This window comes from Oreochromis aureus, linkage group 3, assembly GCF_013358895.1.
Source record: "Oreochromis aureus strain Israel breed Guangdong linkage group 3, ZZ_aureus, whole genome shotgun sequence".
In the NCBI taxonomy this organism is placed as follows: Eukaryota; Metazoa; Chordata; class Actinopteri; order Cichliformes; family Cichlidae; genus Oreochromis; species Oreochromis aureus.
In genome coordinates this window covers 34984544-35011741 of record NC_052944.1, presented here as the reverse complement: position 1 = coordinate 35011741, position 27198 = coordinate 34984544, and the positions used below count along the sequence as shown (strand labels likewise).

Sequence of the window (27198 nt, the reverse complement as noted above, 5' to 3'; positions counted from 1 at the left end):
ACACGATTTCATTCATCTTCTGCTTCTGCCGTGCCTGCCACCAGATATGCAAAACAGCCATCTCGGTCTCTTTTCGTTTTTCATGCTGAGTTTGTCGGAGTGGACAAGTGAGGAGATGGTGATTGACTAATGGTTAGAAATACAGTTTGACTCAAAATGGCTCATTAGCCGAGGGACTGGGCACGTCAGACCAGCCACAGGCATTGATGCATGAATATCTCTCTCTGTATCGCACACTCAGACTTACTTTGTTCTGCCTCAGGATATTCCCTTTTGAAAATGCCACACCTATCCCCCCACACACCTCTCTTTTGATTAATACCTTTTTTTTTTAAATCTACAGGAAAAGACCTCTGAATGACTGGATGATAGAAAAGAGCAGTAACTATAGAGGAGGAGATTAGAGTGCTGGAAAATAGATTTGGGAATGGAATGAAATGGAATTTGATTGTGTGGTGGACTCGTGGGGGGGGGGAACATCTCTGCAGACATGTATGGACAGAACACAGCAAATCGTCCATTGTCTGTGTGCTGCATACAATTATCTTTCTGTTTGTGCGCAGCTCTCTGCAGGCTGAGTTTTCTGCTGTTGTATCCCTGAGGAGCACTTTGACTTTCGGACATTGACTTCTGAGTATTGTTTTGTCAGGGTTAAGGTAAAAATCCATTAAGATTAAATAGCTGAGCTTCTCAAAGCTTCAAAAATGCTTTTCACAGCATTCAGCAGCATTTAAATCCTCGTCGAGAGACAGGCAACGTTAGGCCTTCTGTCTCAAGCTGCCTTTGTTAACTTCTCGTGGCAGTTTGTGGTAAAGACACGACTTCTAATCTGTTGATTTGTGTCAGTGGATGTGAATTTTCTTCATTTCAACAACATATTTACATTTTTCATGTCCAAGAATACAAATTTCTATCTGTCCGGTCTCATATGTATACTAAATAAAAGGCAAGAAAAAGTTATAAAAAAGTAAGTTGTCATGACTTTCAGGCAAAAGTTCTGCACTGCTTTTCCTTCAGCTAAAGCCCTAACTGTAACTGTCTGGACACTGGCTTCTTCGTGACCATCGGTTTCAGCATCAGGACTGCCATAACAAAGCATCATATATACTATTGTCTGTCCATACAGATGTGTTAGGTAATAAAAAAGAATACGATTTGCACCATGTATTGTTTAGAACATGGTACAATAGCATTATAATTTTGCCACAACAATTTTGGAGAGGTATCCACAGAAGAGCTTCATCTATCTGGGTCGAAAGTCTCCTGGATAGATCGTGGGAAAGGTGTTATGGCCACGTCCAACCAAGCGAAGACCCCAAAGGCAGACAAATGCTGCAAAGATCACATCTCTTAGCTGACTTTCTGGAGAAGGGGCATCTTGGTATTCCCCAGGAAGAACAGGCTGGACAGAGGAACCACCTCCCAGAAGTTGTTAAGCAGTAGATAATGCATTAAAGGATGGATTCAGAGGGTTCTGGATAGTCGAGGCCTAACCTAGAATGCAAGTCAGTCTAGTTCCAAATTACACAAAGGTAGACTGTGGACAGTCCTGTTTTACTGCACGGGTCTGAGGTATGTGCAGGTACTTGCATTTTTGAATAATCCTTTATTGATACCAACATTGTAATGGACTTTTTTTGTAGGCCCAATATCAGCCCGGCTAGCTCAGTCGGTAGAGCATGAGACTCTTAATCTCAGGGTCGTGGGTTCGAGCCCCACGTTGGGCGAATTCATTTCACTATGATGACTGCCAGCCTTCACAGACGTAGGCCCACTTCATCATTTGCAGTTTTGATTCTTTATCTGTTTTTTCTGTGGACAAAAGTAGACCTTCACAGCCCTTCCAGGACAAGTCTCTCTTAATCATATCACAGTGTAGAATGAAAGCAGAACAATATGAGAAAAAGAGCTGAGAAAAAGTGTGTCTCAGGTGTCCAAAAAGTCTACTGTTATTAGTTTGAGTCAGTGTTTTGTCAGAAAAACATGCCAGCATTGATGAAAGGGACTGATACGCTTGGAGGCATATGATTCAGATGAACTGGACACAGGTCTCACCTGGAACTCGATTCCCGTCATTATTTGCAATAGACTACTGTTGAATGTGGAGCTGCCAGGCAGGAGGAAAAAGTAAAGGCCACAGAAAAGATTCATGGATGTAGTGAAGGAGGACATGCAGAGGGTCGGTGTGAGGATGCAAGTGAGAGGTGAGATGGAGGCAGATGAGCCCTGAAAGGAAAAAGAAAAAGAAGAGCACTGTTTGTCTTCTACCCTGTTATCACGTGGAATTTATATCAGAGAAAATATATCAGAGAATTAGTTGGACATAGTTGGTTCTGTCTAATGCTTGTTGGTGACTTAAACATTAGTTTTTCTATTGAGGCTTCAGAATTTGACCACAGTTGCTTTTAGAGCTGGGCGATAAAACGATAACGATATGTATTGCGAAATAACTTTTTCTCGATAGAAAAATTAAACTGTTGCGATAGGCCTCATCTCTCTTGTCCTCTTAAAAAAAAAAAAGAACAGCCAATCCAAATTAAGTAGCGCAGAGCTGAACCAATCACAGCCGCAGCGTCACGTCACGTGACTTGTTACGTACAGCACAAGCGCCAAGGCGCACGTGTATTTGTTTTTGCAGCCGTGCAGCCCGGGTAATGAAGGAAATTAGTTTGCCGACTAGAGAAAAATCAACCGAGAGCGCGAGCGAAGGTTACCGAAGAAAAAACAGATGATGGTTCCAATGCCGAAGAGATTGTCGAACGGAAGGGACACAGAAGTTCCGTAGTGTGAAGGTATTTCGGCTATTTCAAGTCTGACAAAAAACAGAGTAGCGCGCACTGTAAATTGTGCCGAAAGCAAGTCTGGAAATACAATAAACCGGTGCATGCTCAATCTCTGACTGAAAGCGCTAATTCGTCATTCGGCTTTTGTCAGACTAAAGTAACTGTTAAAACTGTTTGAAAAGCTAAGCTATACAACAAGGAGAGATTGAGAATTTCCTTTTAGTTCTCAGTTTATTTGATATTGACAAAAGTTAGTCAATTTTGTCTGTTCTTCTGTAAAACGACCTAAGATTTATTTTTAGAATTAATATTTTGTTTCTAAGTGGAATTGACAATTTAGTCTGTTTTGTTTGTTCTATTTTGAAACTTAAACGCTTTAGCGGCTGCCTTTTGTGTAGTTTGCAATATTTGCCTTTATTTATCTGAAACTGAAGTCTTACGTTCCTTAAGTACATCTACCCTGTTGAACTTATTATGGGAAATAAATATTTAAATCAAAACAAGCTGCTGATTATTTCACATTTTACTCTTGAGCAACGGCACATTTAAATCTTACAAATATAGTTATTTGGCCTATATCGTGATATATATCGTTATCGCCTGAAATGAAAAAAACATATCGTGATATGAAAAAATCTTATATCGCCCAGCTCTAGTTGCTTTGTGGTTTCCTCCAGTTACCTGTATTTTTAGGTCCACAGCTAGCTGAGGCTGGACTAGGTTGCTTCATGTTACTGCATGAGGGACAGAATCAATCTTGTGGATTTGAATCCTGATTGCAGAACAGCACTCTTGCGCAGTTCACATACAAATATGTTTCATTTAGCTTTAGTTCTCCTCCATGTATTCCCTGCGAGTCATGCATGGTCGCAAGCTCAGGCACAATTGCAGTGATTGATTTAGCCGTTGAGTGGAAAAGAGGATTTAATTTTGCTCAGTTGCTGGCTAAGATTCACAAGATTAAAGTGAAAATCAGCCAGGTTAAATGACAACAGCTTTATTGCTCAAAAAAATTAAAAGAACGCTTTGAAAACACATCAGATCTCAATAAACATACTTTTATCGTTTTTATACTGATATAGACTGGGTAATGTGTTAGGAATAAAAGGATGTCACATCGTTTCATAGAAATGAAAATCACTGACATACAGAGAGCTGAATTCAAAGACAACCTGAAAATCAAAGTGATAAAATGATCCGTCAGACTGCTTCATTTTGCAGAATTGTAATGCAGCAGCTCAAAATGGTTCTCAGCAGTGTGCATACCTGACAATGCTGAAACGTGCTGGGGGTTTCTCCCAATGTGCACTGAATTCCTGCACAGTCTGAGGTGCAACCTGGGGGCGTCGCATGGACCGAAACGTAACATCCCAGAGCCGTTCTATTGGATTTATGTCAGACAAGCGTGGAGTCCAGTGGTATCAGTTTCTTTATCTTCCAAGAATTGTCACAATACATACAGGAAAGTATATTCTCACCACATGATGCGCATTGTTGTGCACCAGGAGGAATCCAGGACCAGCACCAGCGTAGGGTCTGACAGTGGGTTCAAGGATTTCATCCTGCTACCTAATGGCAGTCACAATGTCGTTGCATAGACTGTAGAGGTCTGTGTGTCCCTCAGTGCAGCAGTCTCCAACCCCCGGGCCACGGACCGGTACCTGTCCATGAGTCGTTTGGATACCATGCCGCAAGGGTTGAGGCTTGGGTGTGAAATTCATGTTTTTCAGGGTTTTTATCGGTTCTTTGCGTTATTTTTTTTATCGTTTTCATCGTTAACTCGGTTTCCCAGAGTCTTTTCCTGTGTGATACGAATAAATCTTTTTTTTTTGGTACCAGTACTCGTTTTATTTTGTTGTATTTATCCGCAACACCTTAAAGGCTGGTCCGTAAAAATATTGTCGGACATAAACGATCCGTGGCGCAAAAAAGGTTGGGGACCGCTGCCTCAATGGATACACTTCCCCAGACCATCACTGACCCACCACCAAACCAGTCATGCTGAACGATGTTACAGGCAGAATAACGTTCTCCACGGCTTCTCCAGACTCTTTTAATGTCTGTCACATGTGCTCAGGGTGAACCTGCTGTCTTTGTGAAAAGCACAGGACAGAGTGATGGACCTGCCAATTCTGGTGTTCTATGGCAAACACCAATCAGATTCCTCAGTGCCAATCATTGTGCACAGGATCCACTAAAGGTTTTGTAGTGCTCTGCCGGTGCTAATCCTGTTCTGCCTTGCACAAAGGAGCAGATACCAGTCCTGCTGATGGGTTAAGGACCGTCTATGGTCCTGTCCAGCTCTCCTACAATAATTGTCTGTCAGTGGCCTCCACCTGTAAAACCATTCCTGTTTTGGGGGTTTTCTCAGTCTTGCCCGTCTACTGCACCTGTTGTTAATTTCATTAACATCAAAGCAGCTGAAAATAATTAGCGGACCAGGTCAATATCCCAGAAGTTTAAGATGCTATACTCTGATTAAAAAGTGTTCCTTTAATTATAGGCCTGCTGTGGTTGCTTCAAAAAGGTCAAATGGTATCAGATTTGTTTTTTAAAAAGCATGTTAAAAACTGAAAATATAGCTGTCAAAATGTCTTCTTTTTCTGTATGTTTTTTGCAAGACATTCTGAATTAGCGGTATGCTTTTGTGAGTCAGTAAAAAGGAGTGATTGCCAGCTGTGAAAGCAGTTCTAATACAGACTTTTTAAAAAGAGATCACAAAGAAAAATGAGATCCCATCTTTTACTAATTTAAAGAAACTGTAAGGCTCTTAACTGTAGGAAAAATACTTTTTTATGAGCTGCAATCATCTTTTGATCTTTAAATATTGATCACTGAACACTTATGAGAATGATAGTCTTTCTTTCTGGACATCAAAACTGCCTGCAGTGCTTCATACTGAAACCAATTACTTGTGAGGTTAGGATAGGGAGTTGAAACAAAAAAGGTGTATAAAGTTATTATTAAAAAAGGTTTGAAGTAGTATCAAAAAATCCAAATGAGGATTTAGTTCTGTGTCTTTATTGCATCAACAAGGACTTAAATAGAGGGGAGATTTAGTTATGGATGGATAGCGCAATAATTAAGGATTTACATGGCTGAAGATATAATAATGGATTGGATTTCATATAGCGCTTTTCAAGGCACCCAAAGCACTTTACAATGCCACTATTCATTCACTCACTGGTGGAGGCAAGCTACTGTTGTAGCTAGTGCTGGGCGATATGACGATATATATCGTGTGGACGATAGAAAAGTTTCTATCGTGCCATTTGTCTTCTATCGTTTCTATCGTTTCTAACCCGAATTTTACAAATTATTACATAAAATATATCATTAACCCTTTAAAACCGGTCGGAGCAGGCAAACTCCGTTTTGCCTAACTATTTTTAAATCCCTGTAGAACTGTAACCACGTAAGGTAGCGCAATAATGGGTTTTTTTGCATATGAAACGGTAGGAGTTGTACTTACATCTTATTCCATTAGCTTGCCCTAGGTCACGGTTTCCTTCCACACATAGCTTTGCAAAAATTGCATAAAAAGCACTTCCAGCAACAAAAACATAATATTCCAGACTTGCAGCAACAAAAACATAATATTCCAGAAACAGGCTTTGCCGATCCGATCAGCTGTTCATAACACTTCCTACGTTGGAATATAACTCAGCGCGAACTATCGCATGTCCGCCATTACATGTCCGAAACCGAAGTGATGTCATTTTCATGGAAAATGTAGTTTTTTAAGCTTCAAAGTCTATGTTGGTGTTTTTAAAAGTCATGTTTGACTTTATGTTCTTCTGTATCGTTTCTGGGATGCTTAGAAGTCAAATTACACTGCTGTAAATCGTTTATTTTGATGCACATGCTGTGTTTTTGCAAATTTGCATTTATTTATTTTCATTTTTCCTGTAGTATATAAAAATTTGTGTATCTCAAAAATAAAACTATGAAGACACTCAAAATAAATCAATTTTAAGATAAGCTCTGGTGGACTTGGTTCTATGGTAGGTCTTAAAGGGTTAAATAGCCTGTGCAAATATATTAGTGTTGTCTTCTCACTTTACATACTCTTAACTTTATGCAAGAGAAAATAAAGTATAAAAAAATGACATTTTTCACAAAGAAACTCTGTCTTGTTGTTTTGCAACATGGTGCTGCTTTACATGCACCCGGATTTGCGACATGCTTTACAGTAACTCAAAACAAAGACTGCACCCTCTCCACTCGCTGTTTAAAGACTGCATACTTTCCAGATGACCACAGGTCAGGTGGTATATCGTGATATATATCGTTATCGTGATATACAATAATTCATATCGTGATAAATATTTTTTCCATATCGCCCAGCACTAGTTGTAGCCACAGGTGCCCTGGGGCAGACTGACAGAGGCGAGGCTTCCATATCGCACCATCAGCACCTCTGGCCAACACCAGTAGGCGGTAGGGTAAAGTGTCTTGCCCAAGGACACAACGACCAGGACAGAGAGGCCGGGGATCGAACCGGCGACCTTCCGGTTGCAGATACGTTTCCCAACCCCCTGAGCCACGGTCGCCCCAAATAGTGACAAAGGACACTATTTCAGTCTGGTTAAATCACCAAACACTATTCCAGAGAAAGGCTTTAATGGCTTTCACTGAAGAAACAATGCACTATATCTGTATCTTGGAAGCCTGTTTCCTTAGACAGTAACCTATTATCCAGTAATTGTTTTACAGTTTGATCTTAAAGTATTTGGACACCGTCATGTGTTACTGGATTGTATAGCCTTAACACTTTAAGATCCAAATCAGCAGTGCGACTCATCCTGTAACAACAACAGCGAAGAAGTCATTCTTGAAGTTTTCATTTTTATCTAAATTTTGTAATTAAAAGTAAGATCTAAGAAAATAAGTGTTTCAGGTTTAGTTTTAGGGGTTTTATAAGTTTCACAAATTATTTTATTACAGATTTTAAAGTATATCGTATATAAGTTACATTGGATTGTCAGTAACCGCTTGTATTACTTGGCCACAACTGTAGCTTGCCTCCACCAGTGTGTGAATGGGTGGATGACTGGGTATGTAAAGCGCTTTGGGGTCCTTAGGCGGGTCTAGTAAAAGCGCTATACAAATACAGGCCATTTACCATTTACCATTTATTCAACAGCTCATGGCCCAAATTTTTAAACTGACCTCACGTTTGCTACAAGAAAAAAAAAGAAAAACAATGTAATGAATGAGTTATTGTGCAACAGTGAAAGTTTGCCATCTTGTGCACATCTGCCTGCTCTTCCACCAGACCGTTTCTTTTTCTCTTTTCTTTCTCTCTTTTCTGCAACCCTTGACCTTGTCAGCTGTGCTCCAGACCTGAAAGCTGTCTGATTAAGCTTCTGTGCCTGGGACTTAACCCATTATTTGCTCAGATTAGTTCCCCACACTGTGGATTTTTCTCGGTTAAGCCAGGGTTACCCCACTGCTCTGCACAGCCAGCAGTGTGCCAGGTTCTCCATGTGTCTCCAACCTACTCTGCCCGAAAATAACTGTTCAGCTTTTATCTAACTAAAGTCCCCCATCAATCTCATCAAGCTAGTCCTGCCTCATGATAGAGCAGCCTTCAAAATATATTACTTCAATAGATGTTACTAGGCAACCTGGCGTGCAACAACCATTGAGCGCAGTTTTTTACATTCATATCTATGCAGGTCAAAATGACTTAAAACTTCTACGTATAAATGGCCATATTTTTGTTTTCCTTTTCATCCGACGCACCCCAATTCATGACATGATTAATGAACCCGTTTCAGGAAATGTCATGAAATATGAAATCATGTGCTTTTATTTAAAAAGACAAATGTCTAAAATGGTGAGTAAAGGTAATTAGGATAGGTTTAAATCAATAAATTCTGTTTTCTCGACATTTTATTTTTTTTACATGGAATCAGGGTCCCATCTTAAACAACCTTACGTTAGACAATAGAGGAACGGGTTGCAAAAAAAAACAAACATATTTCACATCACTGCATTAGCTTTGAAATAGATTTTATTTGTTCAAGTGTGCTCCTAATTTTTGAATGTTTTACAAGTAAACTTACATGTCACTTGATTGTTATTTTTACTTGCATTTTTTGAGAACTTAAATAAAATAGCATATTACAGCTTTAAAGGTGAGGAGACAGGAATACAGAGCCAACTATACAACTATACAGTCTTAGTTTACTATTATCACAGAGACCTTGAGAGGCTTCATATGTCTTGTGTATAGAGGTTTTTCTCTGAGAGACAAGTAAACATGCTGCAGTGAGCTTAGAGGATTTGAAAACATAAAAAAGGAGGACTAAAGGGAAAAAAAGAACAAATCAGAGAAGGCAAACAAGATGCTGGCCTTTCATGGTTTTTGACCTTTTCTGTCCTTTGCTGTGTGGATCAAATTAAATGGAACTGCCTCCCAGTCTGGTAGTTAAATTCACCAGGTCATCAGGGGCAGAAATAATCCGCTCTAATTCCAGTTGCCAACCTCAATGTATGGTTGTGAAAATCCCAACGGCTTTGTTATCTGTAAAGATGTGTGGCCCACTGTGTCATTTAACCTCATTTAAGGTTTCTTTGTATTATATGACTCACATATTACAGTAAATATGATGAAAGAGGATCCTCGGCAACCACAGTTTTTTTGTAGCACTTATACAGAAGTGCTATGGTGAGGCAACAGTTGAAACTGTCTGTTACACAGTGGGCTTCAGTCAGTTTGTACATGTATCACATGATGAGAAAATCATGATCAGCTTTTAGATCCACTACTGTAAATGGTTAGATTTCATAGGATGGTGAAAAAAAATGCAAGTCCAATTTCAAATGGCCAACACAAAGTAAAAGCCAAGCTGATTTGAATGATTCTCTTGCCAGAAGCTCCAGAGTGTCAAACTGCACGCACATTCAACATTCAGTTCAAAGACAAACTGAAAATAAAGCTTCATGCTTGTATCCTCAGCTGGAGGAATTACTCAGCTGTGGAATAACTCAATTATCTGAAATGATTCCATAAACAAGATTGGCTCATTTTGAATTCTGCTTAAAGCCTTTGCTGGGCATTTTAAACTTTTATTTTGTCCTTGGGTATAATGCCACAGTGAAAGCAGTTCAATAAAAAAGAAAATGTAAGACTCATGTTCTCAGAGCAATGGAAAGGTTTGAACAATGTAAAATGAAAACTATATTAAAATAAGGATTTGGATATAATTAAATGGACACCGCTCTTCAGGTTGAATTTTTTTTAAGCAAAATATCTAGACCTAACACCAATACACTGCAAAAACATGTGTTATCCAACATTCAAGCTAGAACAGATACTTCTGCAGCATCCCTCAATATGTTCCAGCCTTACTGGAATAATGTCCTTAAATATGTTTACATTTACATACGGCTGCCACGATTAGTCGACTAGTCACGATTACATCGACTATCAAAATCGTCGACGACTGATTTAATAGTCGACGCGTCGTTTGAAGCTTAGTAAGATCCCAAAAGACGCAGGAATAAGTAGTAGGATGTTAGAGTGTAATAACGGACTGAAACAGAAGATGGCAGCACTGCATGTACAAGGATGCCAGCTGCTGTTAAACCCTGAAGAAGAAGAAGCTGTGTCCCAGAATTCATAGCGCGGCCCTGCTCAGTTTCCAACAATGGCGGCAGCTAATTAGTTTTAATATTCCTCTTATTATTCTTTCTGGGTCACAAAATAAACGTTTAACATATTTTCAGGCGGGAATGTAGCTGTGTAAACTTCAAATATCTGCTCAGTTTATCAAGACACCACATATTTTCAAAACCGCTCCGACGTTTTCAGAGACGTCTGTTACCCACCTCGGCTAGCTCGATAGCTAGCCGGGGTTCAAGGCTCACTAGAGCCGGTGAGAACACCGGACTCCGGGCAAATCGCTTTCAAACCCACCGCCGTCTTTTGCTACTCAGGTTAAACATGATATATAAGTCACTTAGATAACTTAAAAATGATATTGTTTGGCTTTTTTTTTTTTTTTTTTTGTTTGTTTTATGTGTTCCTGAGTAAATCGGTTTGGCTGAGATGAAAGTTATAGTTTTTACACAGCTGAATAAACGTCAAGCAGACGACTGATTAGAAGTGTGAGATGCTCGAGTATATACTCCAGTGTCCTGTTATATTTTAGATAGCAAGGAGCAGACGGCTGACTTTATTAAACTTCACCGAAACAATCTGCAGATTTCATTAAAATTTAATAAACTATCATCTTGTCTTTATTTTTAGTTAGCACATACCTTAAACACTTAAAGCTGTAAGCTAATGATAGTTATATAAGAGCAGATGCATGCTGGTGCAATAAGCTGTACGTTTTACGTCCAGTGGATGCATGATCTGATTAGTCGACTAATCGCAAAAATAATCGGTGACTAGTCGACTATCAAAATAATCGTTTGTGGCAGCCCTACATTTACATTAAACAACCACTTTATTAGATACATCTTGGTAATTCTGGGTTGGACCACTTTTTACCTTCAGTAGTGCGTGTCGACTGCTCTTACCGTTTAGTTACAAAGGTGCTGCATCCTCACAGGATGGATCTATCCTTTCATAGTGTTTGTGCCAAATTTTGACCCTACCATCTGATTGTTGCAGCAGAACTTGAGACTCATCATACCAGACAGGAGTCACACCTAGTGTTGTGCCACGCTGCTGTAGCACTTCTGCTTCAATGTTTGACTGTGCTTTGCATTCTGAGATGTTCTTCTTCATATGAGTGGTTATTTGAGTTATTCCCTCTATTTTAGCCATTCTCCGTAAACCCTAGAGATGTTTGTGTGGGAAAATCCAGGCAGTTTAGCAGTTTCTAAAATATTCTGACCAGATCACTTGGCACAAAAAATCATGCCTTAATCAAAGTCACTTAAATCACCAGCTTTATCTGTTGATACAAGGCAGGATGGATCCACGCTTTCGAGTTGTTTACAACAAATTCTAAACCCACTATCTGAATGCATCAGGATTCAAGACTCATCAGATCAGGCAATGTTTTTCCAATCTTCGGTTGTCCAACTTTGGTTAGCCTGTATAAACTGCAGCTTCAACTTCCTGTTCGTAGCTGACAGTTGTGACACCTGCTGTGGTCTTCTGCTGCTGTGCATTCAGAGATGCTCTTATGCATACCTTGGTTATAATGTGTGGTCATTAATAATGAATGTTGCCCAGTCATACTCCAGTCTGAATATATATGTAGAGTCAACTGATTCGGTATCCTCGCCAGGATGCTCAGTTGTACCAAATCCTAGGTGATACTCTCGTATCAAGCTGTGTTGCTTCTGCTCCCTGTAGCATCCTTTGAAATTATATGTAAGTGTGAGGTAAAGTGAGAATTACATCCCATGTGGCTCCTTGTAGATTTCACTTGGTACGTGCTGTGGCCACTGCTATCTGTTCTCATTCATATGCACCACTCTGACTGCAGAGTTATTTTACAATTTCCTTACTGTTTGATCTCCTTCCAGCTCTCCACTCTGGGACTGTCACTCTAGAGGGATGTGCACAGGGAGAGGGAGTTAAAAAAGACAACGAGAGCTGGGGGAAAGAGAGTATGTGGAATCAAGAGGGACAGGTGAGAGAGTAAGATTGACATGGGAAGCAGGTGAAAAGTAGATGGAGATGGGTGAGAGTCAGCTGTATACTTGCTTCATGTTCACACCCGTCCTCTTTCTCAAGCTGTCAAACAGCCATTTTGTTAAAGCTGTTGGCATCTAGTGCCAAACAGTAGCCTGTCACTTAACACTTAGGTCATAGCTATGGTGAGACTTGGTTTTTCCTTGCAAGATTTTCCTCACTGTAAACTCCCTTAAGAGTTCAGTTCTGTCCTAAATCAGCTGCATCCAGCATGGGACTTGAATCCTTGACCCTGAGGTTAAGAGTCTGCCAACTGAGGTAGCTAGACTTGACGGTATTTGAAATAGATATGACATTTTCTACTCAAGTTGAGCACTCAAAGTGCCTCCTAATACAAGTCTTATTCACCCACAGATTCATACAGTTCTGTTTCTAACAAATCTGATGGATCAGTGGAAAGTTGGCGTTCCGTGTCGAATCAAAATATTTCATCATGTGAAGCCCCCCAAAGTTCTACTTTGTGGATTGCTTTGCCTTTTGAGTAACTTCTTAAGCGAGCCAGACTTTGTAGTAATTACATGCAGTTTTATTTGCATTGTTAGTAAGTTCTCCACTGTGACTGAATGCCTCAGTCAAAATGGATCATTCTGATCAATCACTCTGATTTGTTGCAGTACGAGTGTTCAGCTGATTAACCCCTTTCTCATGAGGTCTAGCAGGCAGTGTGTTGTTTTATGATGGTTGGGAAAAGCATGAAGTTGTCGTCTACATCTGTTTTTCTGCCTACCTCAGATTATTTCAGGACCTTGGGTCATAGTATGTTTGCATGTTGCTAATTTCATGTCGCATTGATCAGCTGGGGAAGCACGCCGTCAGGTCACAGGTACGACCATTTATTGATTGACGTGCAAACAATCAAGTTCTGCTAGACAGCTGGGCTTCGCATGGTTTCTGTTGTTGAACTTCTAATTTCATTGTTTCTTTACCCCTCGTGAATTACTTGGAGTATTTTTCGTTCCATGAACTAAACTAGAATTGACAGGAGAGTTCGTAAAATCTGGAGTGGATTTCTCTTTTTTCTTTATAAATGAACTGAGTTAACTGGAACTGAACTGAGCTAGCAAGGTCTGAGAACTTCTGTTTCAATTTGCGGTTTCAATTTGTTTCCTTAATAGCTCCTTTTCCATAAGTACCTACTCGAATCGACTGGCCATGGATCGACTGGTTTCCCAACCACCTGATGTGTGTGGTTGTCTTCATAGCAATTTTGATGTAATTGGTATGCGTCACGGACGCAATAACAAAGGTGGACATCGAGGCGAGGCGGCTTTTTGTCAGACTCGCGGAAAATGGCATATTTTGTAGCCATTTCTCTCATTGCTGCATTTCAAGAGTGGCAGTTCTGGTTTTTGTGAATCAGACCCTCATGACTCATCAAGTAAAGCCCCTGACCAGCCATTCAGTGGCGTGGAGTCTGACGAAGTCACATTTTAGTACTTGCTCAGCTCGCTTGGGACCCTGGCCAAGCAGGTACCACTTGTGTGTGGAGTCGCTTTTTTCAAGCTTGTTGAAAGACTGCAGAGTTCTGTTCTAAATCACTATTGCCCAGTGTGGGGGTTGAACCCACGACCCTGAGATTAAGAGTCTCATGCGCTACCGACTGAGCTAACCAGGCTTGATGCATAAAGTTTGCATGGTTACATTCAGTAAACATGCACATTTTAACCGCCCTTGCAATGATTTGCTAAACCAAATGACGTGGTTTCAGTGTCTATATGAAATTAAAAACACTGGTACTAACAACAAAAACCTCCTTGTGCTTTGTATAACACCCACAGAATATAAATTGACAGACGCGAGTTATTCTTGGATTCAAGTTTGGTATTTACTACCTGTTATTTGTATCTGTGCCTCATTTATTTGTGTGATAACTTTGTAAGATAACGACACAGCAACAAGGAGTGAACGTGAGCATGAATGGTTGTTTGTTTCTCTATGTTAAGTGGTGTACCCCGCCTCTTACCCTATTACTGCTTAGATAGGCTCTACATAAGCTGCGACTCTGCATTCTATTGATAATCTGATGTACCTGTACCTTTGCACAGTTGTCCCATTTATTTATTTGCCTTATGTTCTTCAAATGTTGTTGTCTTGGTTTGGCTTTTCATGACAAAGCGGGCTGAATCAAAGTCTTTCTCGAAGCAAGTTCTTTACTCACGTGCCATGTTGCGATGCCTCCAGGCAGTTGTGTAAAATCACGTATCTGAATGAATGTGGAGGATTGTGAAAATCTGATGTAAACTGATTGTACACACAACCCGGTTTTCTTTATGAGTTTTATTTACTTTTGCAAAGGAGACAAATAAAAGTACAGACAGCATGACAGCATTCTGCATGTTTCTTGACAAATATTGTAAGCCTAGATTAGACTTAAGGATACAGTTATAGAGATCGTCCATAGTCAAAGAATACATGAAGAGTATTGTCTGAAAAACATAAGTTGGTATATCTGAAAGGTTACGTGGAGACAGAATAAGATCATATGGACCTTTCATTCAGTAAAGTCAGCTTGACAAAGAAAAGTAGCAGTCATCACTTTTCACTGAGAAATTCAAGGAAAGAGGAATTTTGAGGGCCCAGTGACTGTTGCTGTAAATAAAACGTCACTGAAATCAGAAATAAATGGTATTGGCAAGAGTCTCTCCCTGTTGTCACGACAGGTTTGTGTCTCCAGGTATCAAGGACGGGTGCTTGAGAACAGACCGTACCTTCAGAAAGGTACAGTATATGACACGTGGCTTCTGTAGACGTGCAGCTGTATAAAACCCAGGTGGCTCGAGCTTATCTGTACAGTACAGTGGTCGTGACGACAAACATGCTCCCCTCAGATGTTCGTTAATCTGCACTCTCCAAGTTATCAGACAGCGCGAGCGAGTGCAGCTGTAAAAAATCAGCGCACATCGCACCTGTACGCATTAACACACGAACACACACTTGAAGCAAAGTTGCAAGATTGTCATTTAATAAGGCAGCCACGACAGCAGCGTTCACGCACCTGTGCACATGCAGTCAAACGAACACGTAAATGCTATTCTTGCTGTTAACTTTTGAGTTTTGGATTGATGAAAAGTACCACACACACACACGCACAGTTTTTACCCCTCGCCACATGCCATATTCCAAGTATGTCCCACAGGTACCTGCAAAGTTTCCATCAGGGGAAAGAATTAGCTTCACACCTGTCAGTGTGCGTTTGTGTCTTTGCATATGTGTGCGCCATGGCTAAGCAGCACTGAGACTACATAAAACTCCCTGATGTCATTTGCCAAGTGGTGGAGGAGCTTAAAATATAAATGAGTGAGCACACACAGAGACCGTAAGCCTGCTGCAGGAATTCAATTAAATAAGGGAATAAAATGGCATGTTGGAAAAATGTAAATCGCATCCTCACCCTCTACCTTTTTTTGTCCCCCATATATCCATCCCTCTCTGATTACAGTTTGTTTTGATGTGATGGACATAAAAGAGAGACAGAGCCTGTGTGGTGGGAGCACCTCCAGGCTCTGGGAAACAATCATGTAAAACTGAGATTTTTGTTTATTTATTTATTTATGTGTTCATTTGAGTGCTGAATAAATTCTTCCAGCTATGAAAGCCTCCCCGCAGGCGGTTTGTCTTTCTCTCTCGTCTTGTATTTTCCCATAATTCCTCTGCCTCTCTCTTGCAATCGTCCTTTACTCTTCTTCAGTTTCACCTTTGTTCATCATCGCTATTGTTCATTCGCTTCCTCTTGCTCCATCAGCACTCAGTCTTTTTGTCCGCTTTACCCTTTGTAATCCTTTCCTTTCTCCCTTCCTCATTCCTTGATTTTTGTCTTTCATTTTATTTCTTTTCCCTTTATGCTTCATTTGAATCTGCATTCGCTTTCCGTCCTCCAACACAGTCATACAGTCGAAAGATACAAAGATCCATGCAGTCTCTTAATCATTGAATCCAGGTGTTTTCAGTCCCATTGTAACAGGTGTGTAAGGACAACCCAGCCATCTGCCTTTACAAACATTAATGAGAAAATGCATCATTCTAAAGATGTCACTGATTCGAACACGCTGCTGTAATTGGATGCTGCCAGTGCAACAAGTCAGTGCATAAAATCTCTTCCCTCCTAGATATTCCGCCATCAACTGGAAGTGGTGTTACCGCAAAGTGGAGGCGTTAAGGAAACACAAAGTCAGTCAAAGCCACAGAGCTCCAAACCTCCTCTGACATTAACATCAAGACAAGAATTTCAGGGTATGGATTTCCACAGCTGAGCAGGCTGTTGGTGTAATGCATGGGTGGCCTGTGGGTTGTGTTTATGGTCCACATTGTTTATGGTCAATCTAAAGCGGCTGCACGTGTGTGGTCGTCTTTGTTAAACCTGTGATGCTCCATGACAACAGGTACCCTAATCTGGATAAAACCCGGGGCTGAGAAAATGGATGGGCATTGTCCCTGCTGTCGAAAATCCCCTGTAGTTTGAATCTGCCACCCCCACCTTTCAGCGTTATGGAAGGTTCTAAGCGAATGATGAGTAGTTTGTGGTGTTCAGGGTGGACCTATGGCAAATATTGCTGTCTCGTAAGACAAAAGATCTTTTTGTTTTTTTCTTGTGCCATCAACGTTCTTTAAATGATGTTTGGGAAACTTCAAGTAGGATCCATGTGTCTTTTACTCAGGAGTCAACTTCCTCTTGTGTCTAGCCCCAAGACCGATCGACTGAGAGTGCTGATGGCCGCAGAGAACCAATGTAGCCTTGTTAGACTTCCCGGTGGGAGGACTGGTTACTCAATTTGGCTGGAGAGACAAATCTCACAAGAGTCCTGGTGGTTCCAAACTTTTTCCATTTAATGGCTATGAGACCGCTGTGCTGCTGGAAATGCTCAGAGCTCCAGACATAGGTCTGAGCCCTGATCTATGGCACTCCACAATTTAATCACAGCGGTCTACAGAGAGTTGCTTGGATTTCATAGCTTTTTCCTCCCTGCTGTGTAGTGTGGATATATATGTACACAGGAGTGAAACCCTCTAAACTGCATCCAGTACGTTGAGTTTATCACAGGTGGTCCACTGGAGTTCTAGACACATCTCAAGGGTAGTTAAACCCAAAGTAAAGGGTTTAAAGACTATTCTAAATTTAAAAATGCAGTTTAAAAAAATCTGAACACATTTTGTCAGTTTGTTGTGAATTTTTTGATTATGCATTGATGCAACGCTGATTTCTTCAGTTTTAAAAAGAAATCTGCATGAAGGGGTCTGAATAGTTTGTCTCTCGTGGAGTAGACGCCTTTGTTTGGATTCTTTTCTTTTACCAGTTTCCTCTTTTTTTTAAATTCTGTCATCATATCGTAGCACATCACTCTCAATCCTTACTTGTTACCTCATATTTGGACTTCCCTTCTCACCTTAACTTCCACGTCTGCCTCATTTCTTCTATTTTATTTGCTTCCTGCCACTTTCCGTTCCTTCCATTAGTCTTTTCCTCCTTATATTATGTTTCTTATTCCTGCTGTTTTTTCTCTAAATTATGCTTTCTTTGCTTTAAGCCATCATTCTGTTTGGATCTCTCCTCACTCTCCTCCATCCGTTCCTTCCCTTTTATCGAAGTGAATTCCTTCCCTACAGCGCGCACCCTGGGCTGCGTGCTTCTTAGCCTCCGCTGTCATGTCGTTCTGTCTTTATCCTCCCGCCTTTCTTCTGTCTCTGATCCTTTTTACTCCCTTCATCTTTTTTCTTCATGGTCAGTCTAGTCTCTTGTTTGCCTCCTTGTCTTATTTTACCTCCTTCTATACTTACAAGCATACCTCATTTTCCTCTCTCCCCACTTCCTAGTGTTTCTAATCTGTTTGTTGCTCCTCTCCTTCATTCGCCTTCTGTCTTTTTGTTCCTGCTTTGTTCCTCTCACACTCCCCTGGGTTTTCCACTCCTTGGCTTTGTCTGTCATACAAACCGTTGCTTTACCCATCCTCCTGTCTCGTTTCTTCTCTTAAAACTGTCCTTTCTTTCCACTCTTTATCGCTGGTGTCGTCCTTCTTTCATACGCACTTAATCTTCTTATCTTCCCTTTCTTATTATTTCTTCTTCTGACTTTTCTTCCTTCACTGCCTCTCCCTGTGCCACTTTTCTTTCCTTCCCCCTTCGTCCCCTTCTGCCTTTCATTTTTTTCCACCTCTTTTGTATTCCCCCCACCTCTTTTCTCTCTGAAACCTTAAGGAACAGTCCTGCAGTGTGACTGTGTCTGATACAGTTCCTACACACACACACACACACACACACACACACACACACACACACACACACACACAGAGTCTCTGGTTAGTCTTCACTTCAAGGTGATGCGCTTTGGGGATTTGTTTGTTCCACTGCTGTTTGACAGTTTGACACACACACATATACACTTCAACTACCATACATGCTGCTAAGCGCAGTTTACCTGCTAAAATACTCTCTCACTTGTCAGTTTATCAACTTCACAACTCCTTCAGCCCTCTGCTCTGCTGTTTATTTTTCATTCTTTCATCCGCGCACTCATTAAAGTGCGTCTAGCTCAGCGTGCCAAGGATGCCGCTAAGTCTGCGAGGGACAGAGGGCCTTTATTCGCTACTCAAAGTCACCGGGCGGACAGCTTGAAACACCGTCTCTAGGAACATTAAACTGTGATATTAAAGCTTCATTAAGCCAGCTTAGGTGAGTCCATTAATCACAGATACTTAACCTTTGATGATGTCACTGACACGCACACGCTCAAACTCACAGATTTAATGGTCATGGCCTCGCTGCACAGTAGAGCGTAATTAGCTTTTTCATTAATTTTCTTCTCGCAGCTGAATGTGCGCAGCAGAAAAGCACTAATGAAGGAAACATTGTTTGTGTTTTTTTTTCTTTCTTGCAGCAGTGTTAAAAGAGAGAATAAAAACACTGGGGAGGCAGTCATGTGCAGCTGAAAGGCTAAGAGTCCGGCACGATCTGATATCGTCGTGTTGGTGTTGTTCCCAGATCAACATAGTAAATGTTGTTCCAGGATCAACATTGCAAGTGACCAATCAGAATGTTGTGACGTCATACTTTTGCAACTTCGGGAAAAACCGCCGTCAACTGCCAGTAAAACAAAAGAAGACGAAGAAGAAATTATATGATAGTCATGCTGTGAGACAAGGCAGCGCTGCCTAATACAGATAAATATTTGAAAATAAAAAGTAGTCATTCTGACCTGGGTCCTGGAGAAAATTCCGACCCAGATGAAGGACCTAGGATGAGTAGTGGTCAGAAGAAAGCAAAAAAGGTATACTGGGGACAAACCAAGCCAATTCCGCTATAATTATCAAAATGCTTTTTGGGACATTTTTTGGGGTGGTGTGCCGTGGCTCCAAAAGGTTGGAAACACTGTACTAAGTGTATGTCTTTGGATTGTGGGAGAGCCAGATTATAATTTTCCTCATGGTTTAATTCCGGTGATGAAGGATTGAAAGACAGCTAATTCGTTCTTGTGTCAAAGATTTCTTTACTAATATTTTCTGGATTAAAAAACAACTACAACAGCAACCTGTGGGCCTACCTGACAGCAGATCTAAGTGATGTTAATGATTTAATATCCATAAAGGCTAAAATGAAAAAAAATGTTGTTCAGCTTGAATGCTGGATTAAGGGGTTTAACTTGCTGTCTATGGGGTTAGATTTCTAAATTTTCCTCCCCCCCCCCAATATTGATGAAGTGTTTCTTGCACAGCAGACATGGCTAAAATTCCCTTAAGTCAAATCCCCGTTATATCTGGGTCCCAACCAGACCAAAGCAAATGCTCAGACAGTATCTGGAAAGGCTTAGGAAGATTTCAGCTCTTGCTTTAGATCTTTGGCAATCTGCTACACAGGTTTATGCCCTTTCGTTTGTGAAGCGTGAAGACAAAAGGGACATCCTCTTACCGCCGTCGGAGTTAGGCTTCTGGCAAGGATTCCAAGCTTCAAATGAAAACACAAAATTCAGTTTCCTTTTAACACTTTTACTTCATTAATTATTCATAGAAGTCCACAGTCTGCAAATATTAATCAACCGCTAATAGGCATTAGGGATACTTTTGTAGTTTTCCACACATTTTGCACTTCTGAAGTACATAAACAGTACACACACATTCTCACAAAGAGCAGTATACATACAGTATACCACCAGTAGTAGTAACAGAGTAGTAATAAATGTCCTGTTATTTGTCCTGTTCTGTTTGTGATGCAGTATGTTAGTGAAATAAATTATCTTGTGTAACAAATTGTTTAAATAAGTGTCATTGTTATTAACGTGCTGAATTACTCGCTGCTTTTTCCTAACCATTACATCCTGATGAGTCCTTCTTCATTTGTGTGTTTGTTTGTGTGTCTGTATGTGTGTGTGTCTAAGTCAAGTCAAATATTACTGATTCGGTGTGATTTCAAGGTTTGCAAATAAATTAAGCAATTCTTTGCAATGTTTAGACAATTGTACAAAACATTATTTAATTGATTACTACTTAGGGATGGGAATTGATAGGAATTTAGCGATTCAGATTCGATTATCAATATCACTTACCAGTTTGATTCCTTATTGATTCTTTAATGGGTTCTCATTGGCTCTGCTTTGACAGTCACCAACATTACTAGCCAGCATATCAAAGATATGACATTCATGCAAATTGACTGCATGCTGTGTGCTTAGAGTCATACCAGGTCTTTTTTTTTGACAGCCTCAATCAGGATTTTTTTCTTAAGTATTTTTAATCATCTTTAAGCATGAAAAGATGAATAAAAGTACTTAAGAAAAAGTTCTGATTGAGGTTGTCATAATTCATGCATGACAGGGTTAAATAACAATAATTACAATGAAACATGTCATACATCTATGGTAACATTAAACGACCAGTGAGTGGCAGGGCATGGAGTGACACATCAGTGTCCAATGTAGTGGTTTATGTGCCATAAGTATACCATGAACAGTGACACAAATACAAGAAAACAGCCTTTGAATAGCTGTCCACTGTAGTGACCACTATGCGTGAAAGGGTTAAAGTAATCCATAAGGTAATACTTTCGTACTTCTTTGTACAATGTCCTGAAATGCACTGTCTCATTACCAGTTAACAATATAAACCTAATGGCTACAGCCCCACACACAAACACGAGCCCTATTCTAATGAAGAAACAAATATGCAATCTTTCTCCTAGTAAGTATGAACACAAAGCAGAGATGAACTGATTGCCACAGTGATTCTACTTTAGAAATATGAAGAGGTAGAAATGGAGGCTTCAAGGCTGACTGCTTACAAGTTCAGGGTCTGGCTGCTGGGATGGGGTCAGCACTCACTCAGTTAACATCACCCTTGGTTCTTGGTTAGCTTAGCATTAGCTTGCTGGCTGTGCAGGTATTTGCAAAGACCCGAAGTTGTGTTAGCAGCATAACACAGCTGTTTCTGTCCTGGATGCAGGGCTCTCATCCTTTTGTGCAATTAAAAAGCATGCTATGGATTATTTTCCTCCTATTTTCCTCCTATTGGAATCATTGATTGTAGCGAAAGTGCAAATGGAACCGATAGGCATGATCGAGGCAGGCAGCCTAACAAATCCAGTAAACTGAACTACTGGGAACCGGTTCTCAATTCTTATCCCTATTTGCATTAGGGTGTTCTTATCACAGAGAAACATTGCCAGTGGTGTCTTGACACACTGGTAGTGGCCATTTTTGGATGGCAGCAGATAACAAGGTCAGCTTTTGAAGGTTGGAGGAGTTGTGGGACGGTAAATAATAAATTTGTCGAATTAAAATGTGACCCCAAAGTGTCCTTTACAAGTGTTCATATGTGACAAGATGGGAGTGAGGAGTCCTTCTCGCTCCTGCAATAAACCCAGTGTGTCACACTTAAAACCCTCTGAATATTCAGATACTGAATATTGATGCCCTTTAAGGCTCCAGCAAACCACTTCTAACTAAGTAGCAATGTGAAAGTGAGAAGGCAATATCAGCGGTAAGTGTTGTTCTGTGCAAGTTTTCCCTGCATCAAATTCTAGTGAAACTGAAGGTTTTTAAGTTTGCAGTGAATGGCACTTAAAAATCCGTTGGAGAAACCAAAGCACATGAATACCAGAATAATGCTGAAGAGAAGCAAACTGTGGGGATTTTCAAGTCTGAAGGATGCACCAAGTAAAATCTACTAAAATCCAACCAAGAAAAAACAGCACTGGATTCCTCAGAGATTCCTCCACCCTCTGATTTGTGTATCTAAGGAAGAAAAATCATTGCAAATTTCAAAGCTTTGCAGAACTCCTCGAACACCAAACAGTAGAGACATACATGCTACACCACAGTAAAGTGGCCTGCTACTGTTTAGAAAAATTTCAAATCATGCTGGATTAAAATGAATTATGCACAAAGTTGTGCACAAAGTTGTGCAATGTAAAATCAAATATTTAACATTGTCTTTTCTTGTGTACCATTTCTGTCTTATGGATGTTATTGGTGTATTAAGTGGAAAGAACGGTAGCAATATAAATACCAGAACACAAAGACAAAGTAAATGCAATCGATTGCGAATCAAAGTGTTGTGAAATACGATCTTTTGGAATTGCAAATACACAAGGACAATCACAGAAAGAGAAAGAAAACAACAGATGGTGAGAGAAAGGGGAATGCTTGTGAGAGACTGCCAAGGGCAATAAATCAAAGAAATCGAAAATAAATAGCAGAAAATGAGGAGGGAATTAGGACAGATGAAACTAAACATCACTCAAGGTCTTCTCAAAGTAACATCTCTTAACAGCAAGTGAATCTGCCACAGCAAACTGAGACCTCAATACCAGCTTGCTGGAGCACATGAATTTCATCAAAGCAATAAATAAGAAAAAAAATCAGTTGTTGATAAATGTAAACAGTAAATAAATATGTAGCTCAGATTGTAAGCTTCAGGTTGTGTCCTGTACTTAACTTCATACCTCTGTATGCATTATATACAGTAATACTTAAGATGTGCTGTGTATACCCTCCTGAGACCCAGCAGTTCATCCGAAATACTTGATTGAAACATTCTTCAAATGCTGTGGCAGCTGATAACTTTGCAGATTAAATATTTCCATGACATGATCTATGTACAGTGGCCAAGATCAGCACGAGTTCCCGGGTTATTCAATGACAAATTAAGCAGATAAAAGATCTGGAATTGATTCCAAGGACTGAACGTACATATGGTATCTTTTTTATGTACTTGTAGCACCAGGTCCAACGAGGATGCACGCTCTAGAAATAAATAAATAAATGAATGAATAATCAGAGAAAGTAAAAACTTTATCAATAATCCGTAATCTGGTTCATTCTTTAAAGTAATGAAAAGGGCTGAAAGACTGCAGGAGGCAACTAAAATGGATGGTGACAGAACCAAGTTGAGAACACTCTCAGTGGGTATCTCATTGTCCAAATCTAAAATATAGAAATGCCTTCATGGACATAAGTACAAAGAGTTTACAACATGCACACCATGGCTACAGTCAAGAACAGGAAGTCCATATTAGACTACGCCAAAACGAACCTGAACCTTAAAAAAAAAACCAAGATGAATAAAACCAAGACTAACTTGTATCAGAATGATGGGAACATGATGACAGAAACAGCGGGGTGATGTACAGGGCTACAGTCTCTTCTCAGCTTCAGCCAGTGTTACAAAACTGGGTGTAAATGGATAACAATGCAAAACACATTGAAAATCTAACCCTAGAGTTTCTCAAGGCAAAGAAATGGGATATTCTTCAGTGGCCAAGTCAGACAACTGACCTCAAACTGACAGAGCATACTGTTCACTGAAGGCACAGAGAACCACAAACAAGCAGCACATGAAGGTGGCTGCAATAAAGCCCTGGCAGAGCATCCCAAGGGAGGAAAGACAGAATTTAGTGATGTCCATGGTTTATAGTCTAAAGGGAGTCATTTTCTGCAAAGGATTTTTAACAAACCATTCAAATCCTCATAATCCTTACATTAAACATGTCCAATTATTTTTAAAGCTCTTAAAATGGGGAACTATAAAGTGGCTGAAATGTCTGAACAGTTAATGTAGTGATTTTATTAAAAACCTTGAATTAACGCTGAAAGTCACATTTTGATTGTTTGTTCTTAAATAGTTTGTCCCTGTACATCGCCACAGTGGATTTAAATCAAAGGTCATTGTTCAAAAATGTGTGGATCTAATGGTGCATTGCATATTGTTGATATGGCAAACCTGTTAAAAACCGTAATCTGTTTACACAGCAAACGGATACAGATACTGCATTAAAAGCACATATGCCCACCTGTCACACTGAAGTTAGGTAACCATTCCTATTAGAAACATGTACTCTTTAAAGAAGAGGTCTATTGAAAAAATTGATTTCACCGTTGCAGTTTGAAGTAGTGTGCCCTGTGAGCTACTCTGTTAGAAAACATTCATATTTTTTTATTTTTTCCCCCACTAGTTTTCTTATTGAAAAAACAAAACAAAAAACAGTGACTCAGTGAACATTTGCCAGTTGGTTGCTGAGGGCTATAACTAGTTTGAACTTGGCAATCTCAGGTGAGTTCATGAGTGTAGTAAGACTATTATGATGCATTACACTGAATTATGGGCCAAAGAGTGGATGTATAAAGATTTTAGGAACCATTTACCCATGTAAACAGAGACTTTTTATTTAATTGCATACATCTAATAAAGTGCATTAGTATGACTGTTTGGCTACCATTCACCGCTCTTCTCATAAACTTGATTTAATGGAGGACTGGGTATTTTTGAGGTTAAATAAATGAACATGCAGGCGACGCGTTTAAGAAACGTATGCAGCTTATGTTGGAGCCACTTGCAAAGCTTGGGGTTCAGTAATGAAGTGGTTTTTAGACTCTGCATCTTCACATTAACTATCAGTTGAAAAGCAGAGGCATTGTGTCTCGGTCTGAGAGCGCAGCTTGAATTTCTGTAGGCGGTGGCATCAACTCATCATAACTCCACTGACAGTCCCTCTGTTGCTGATTCAGCAGCAGCAGCAATTTAAAAATCTCACATTGTCTTTACTCATCCTGTTTTTTCTCTTTCTCTGTCACAGACTCTTTTCTTTTTAGCACCTCTCATCGGTTGCTTTCCATTTCTCTTTCTAACCAGGTTCTTTCCTTTCTCTCTACACTTATTATCTGTACCTTTTCCCCCCCACTATAGAGCCCTTAGTGGTCTTCTCTCGCCTTTCCTCTGCCCTCTTCTTGTCTCTAAATCCTAACCTAGTGCCTGCAAAGGAATAAGAGACCAGGTGTCGAAAGCCGGCAGGCTGAATCACTCTTTTCATTGCTGTCACTCTGGGATTGTGTGCTTTAGCTCACCCACAGGCACAGACAGCTCAGGAGGAAGAGAATGAGGAGGCGAAGGGGAGGAGATAAGAAATTGATCTACTCTTTGTCAGTTTCTTGTTTACACTTGTGTGTCTTTTCCCAGAAACTTTCGTTCTGGTCCTGCCAGGTTCAATCTTTTTATCCTACTTCTGCTTATGCGTTGCTACATTATGCCAGTTACATGTGGATTTAAAGGAGCTACACAAATACCAGCTTAATTTAAACATATGAGGATCCTTCGGTGACACTTTGTAGTGAATAAACGTAAGCATAAAAAGTAAAGTTTTAGCATTGTCATCAAAGGCAGCTAATTGCTCTTAGAATTGGATGGCTCAAGTATGTGTATCAGTTGCTATGCTTTTTTGCAACTCCTCCTCCTCCTCCTCCTACACCTTGCAGTGGCAGTCCAAGTCTTTGGGTATTACATGACTGTAATGGTTAATTATTTACACCTGAAAAGAAGGCTGTAAGCAGCCAGAGGATTTAAAGGTTTGGCTTGGAAGGGCAACCACATCTTACTAAATGTAAGATGTACTTTTTATGCTCTACATGCTGCAGTTATTTTCTTTTGCAGCTTATGAACCAGAATCAGACCATAAATGGGGGCTTATCCGGGATACCATTAGCAGTTAAGCTCACGTAACACTCAGAGACTCTTGCATTGCCATTGTAATGCCAATAGGATTTGCAGAGGAGTGTAAGACACTGTTAAACTGCAGCAGGATGAATTCATTTGGAATTGACAGATCAACAACAAACCCCACTGATGCACAGTGGATAGAATGGCTTCCTTATAACACCTACAGATGTATACCTATAAAAAAAGTAGATCCCTCCTGCCTTTAGAATTGGATTGATTTATTGTTTGCCATTCTTACAAAAATACTTGATATTTTGAGCTATCTAACTTGTCCAAATCAACCCAGTCACCAGCAGTTTAATGCTACCAGCTTAGAATGCTTCTTTAATGCTCCGCTCTATTGCTTATACTCTGTCATTACTTTGTACATGTCACAACAAATCTCAATCATATTGCACAATTAAGTGCTACAAAAATATATATATTTATGCGCACAAATACAGCTGAAAGACTCAGTAATTAAAACTACAGTGCAATCTGCTTAGACATTGAGTCATTTTATCCCAAATTGCTTTTCAATCTTATACTTTTTTTCTTTTTAAATAAAAATATTAGTGCATTCAATCCAGATTTACTGTATCAGAAATAAATACAGAATTAGAAACGAACTTAGATAACATTGGTATTGATTTGTCAGGCTTTTGCACAGTTCCCTTTGCCCCAAAACAGGTTTCAAGACATAAAAAGCTGCATAAAAGGCTGAGGTTATTTGTTCAAGAACTGTTTTCCATGTGATTGCATAGATTTCATTTTGTTGGTGGAGTGCAAAATTTAATCACAA

The 27198-nt window shown here is 40.0% G+C and overlaps 1 protein-coding gene and 2 non-coding genes across 3 annotated transcripts in view; 2 read left to right on the top strand and 1 right to left on the bottom strand.

Moving 5' to 3' along the window:
* Window positions 1–27198, top strand: part of htr2cl1 (5-hydroxytryptamine (serotonin) receptor 2C, G protein-coupled-like 1) — a 198616-nt gene that overhangs the window by 1973 nt on the left and 169445 nt on the right. The gene's annotated exons all lie outside the window — the stretch shown is intronic.
* Window positions 1655–1727, top strand: trnak-cuu. Its single transcript has one exon. It is a non-coding gene; the product is annotated as a tRNA-Lys (tRNA).
* trnak-cuu lies at window positions 13990–14062 on the bottom strand. The gene has a single exon. It is a non-coding gene; the product is annotated as a tRNA-Lys (tRNA).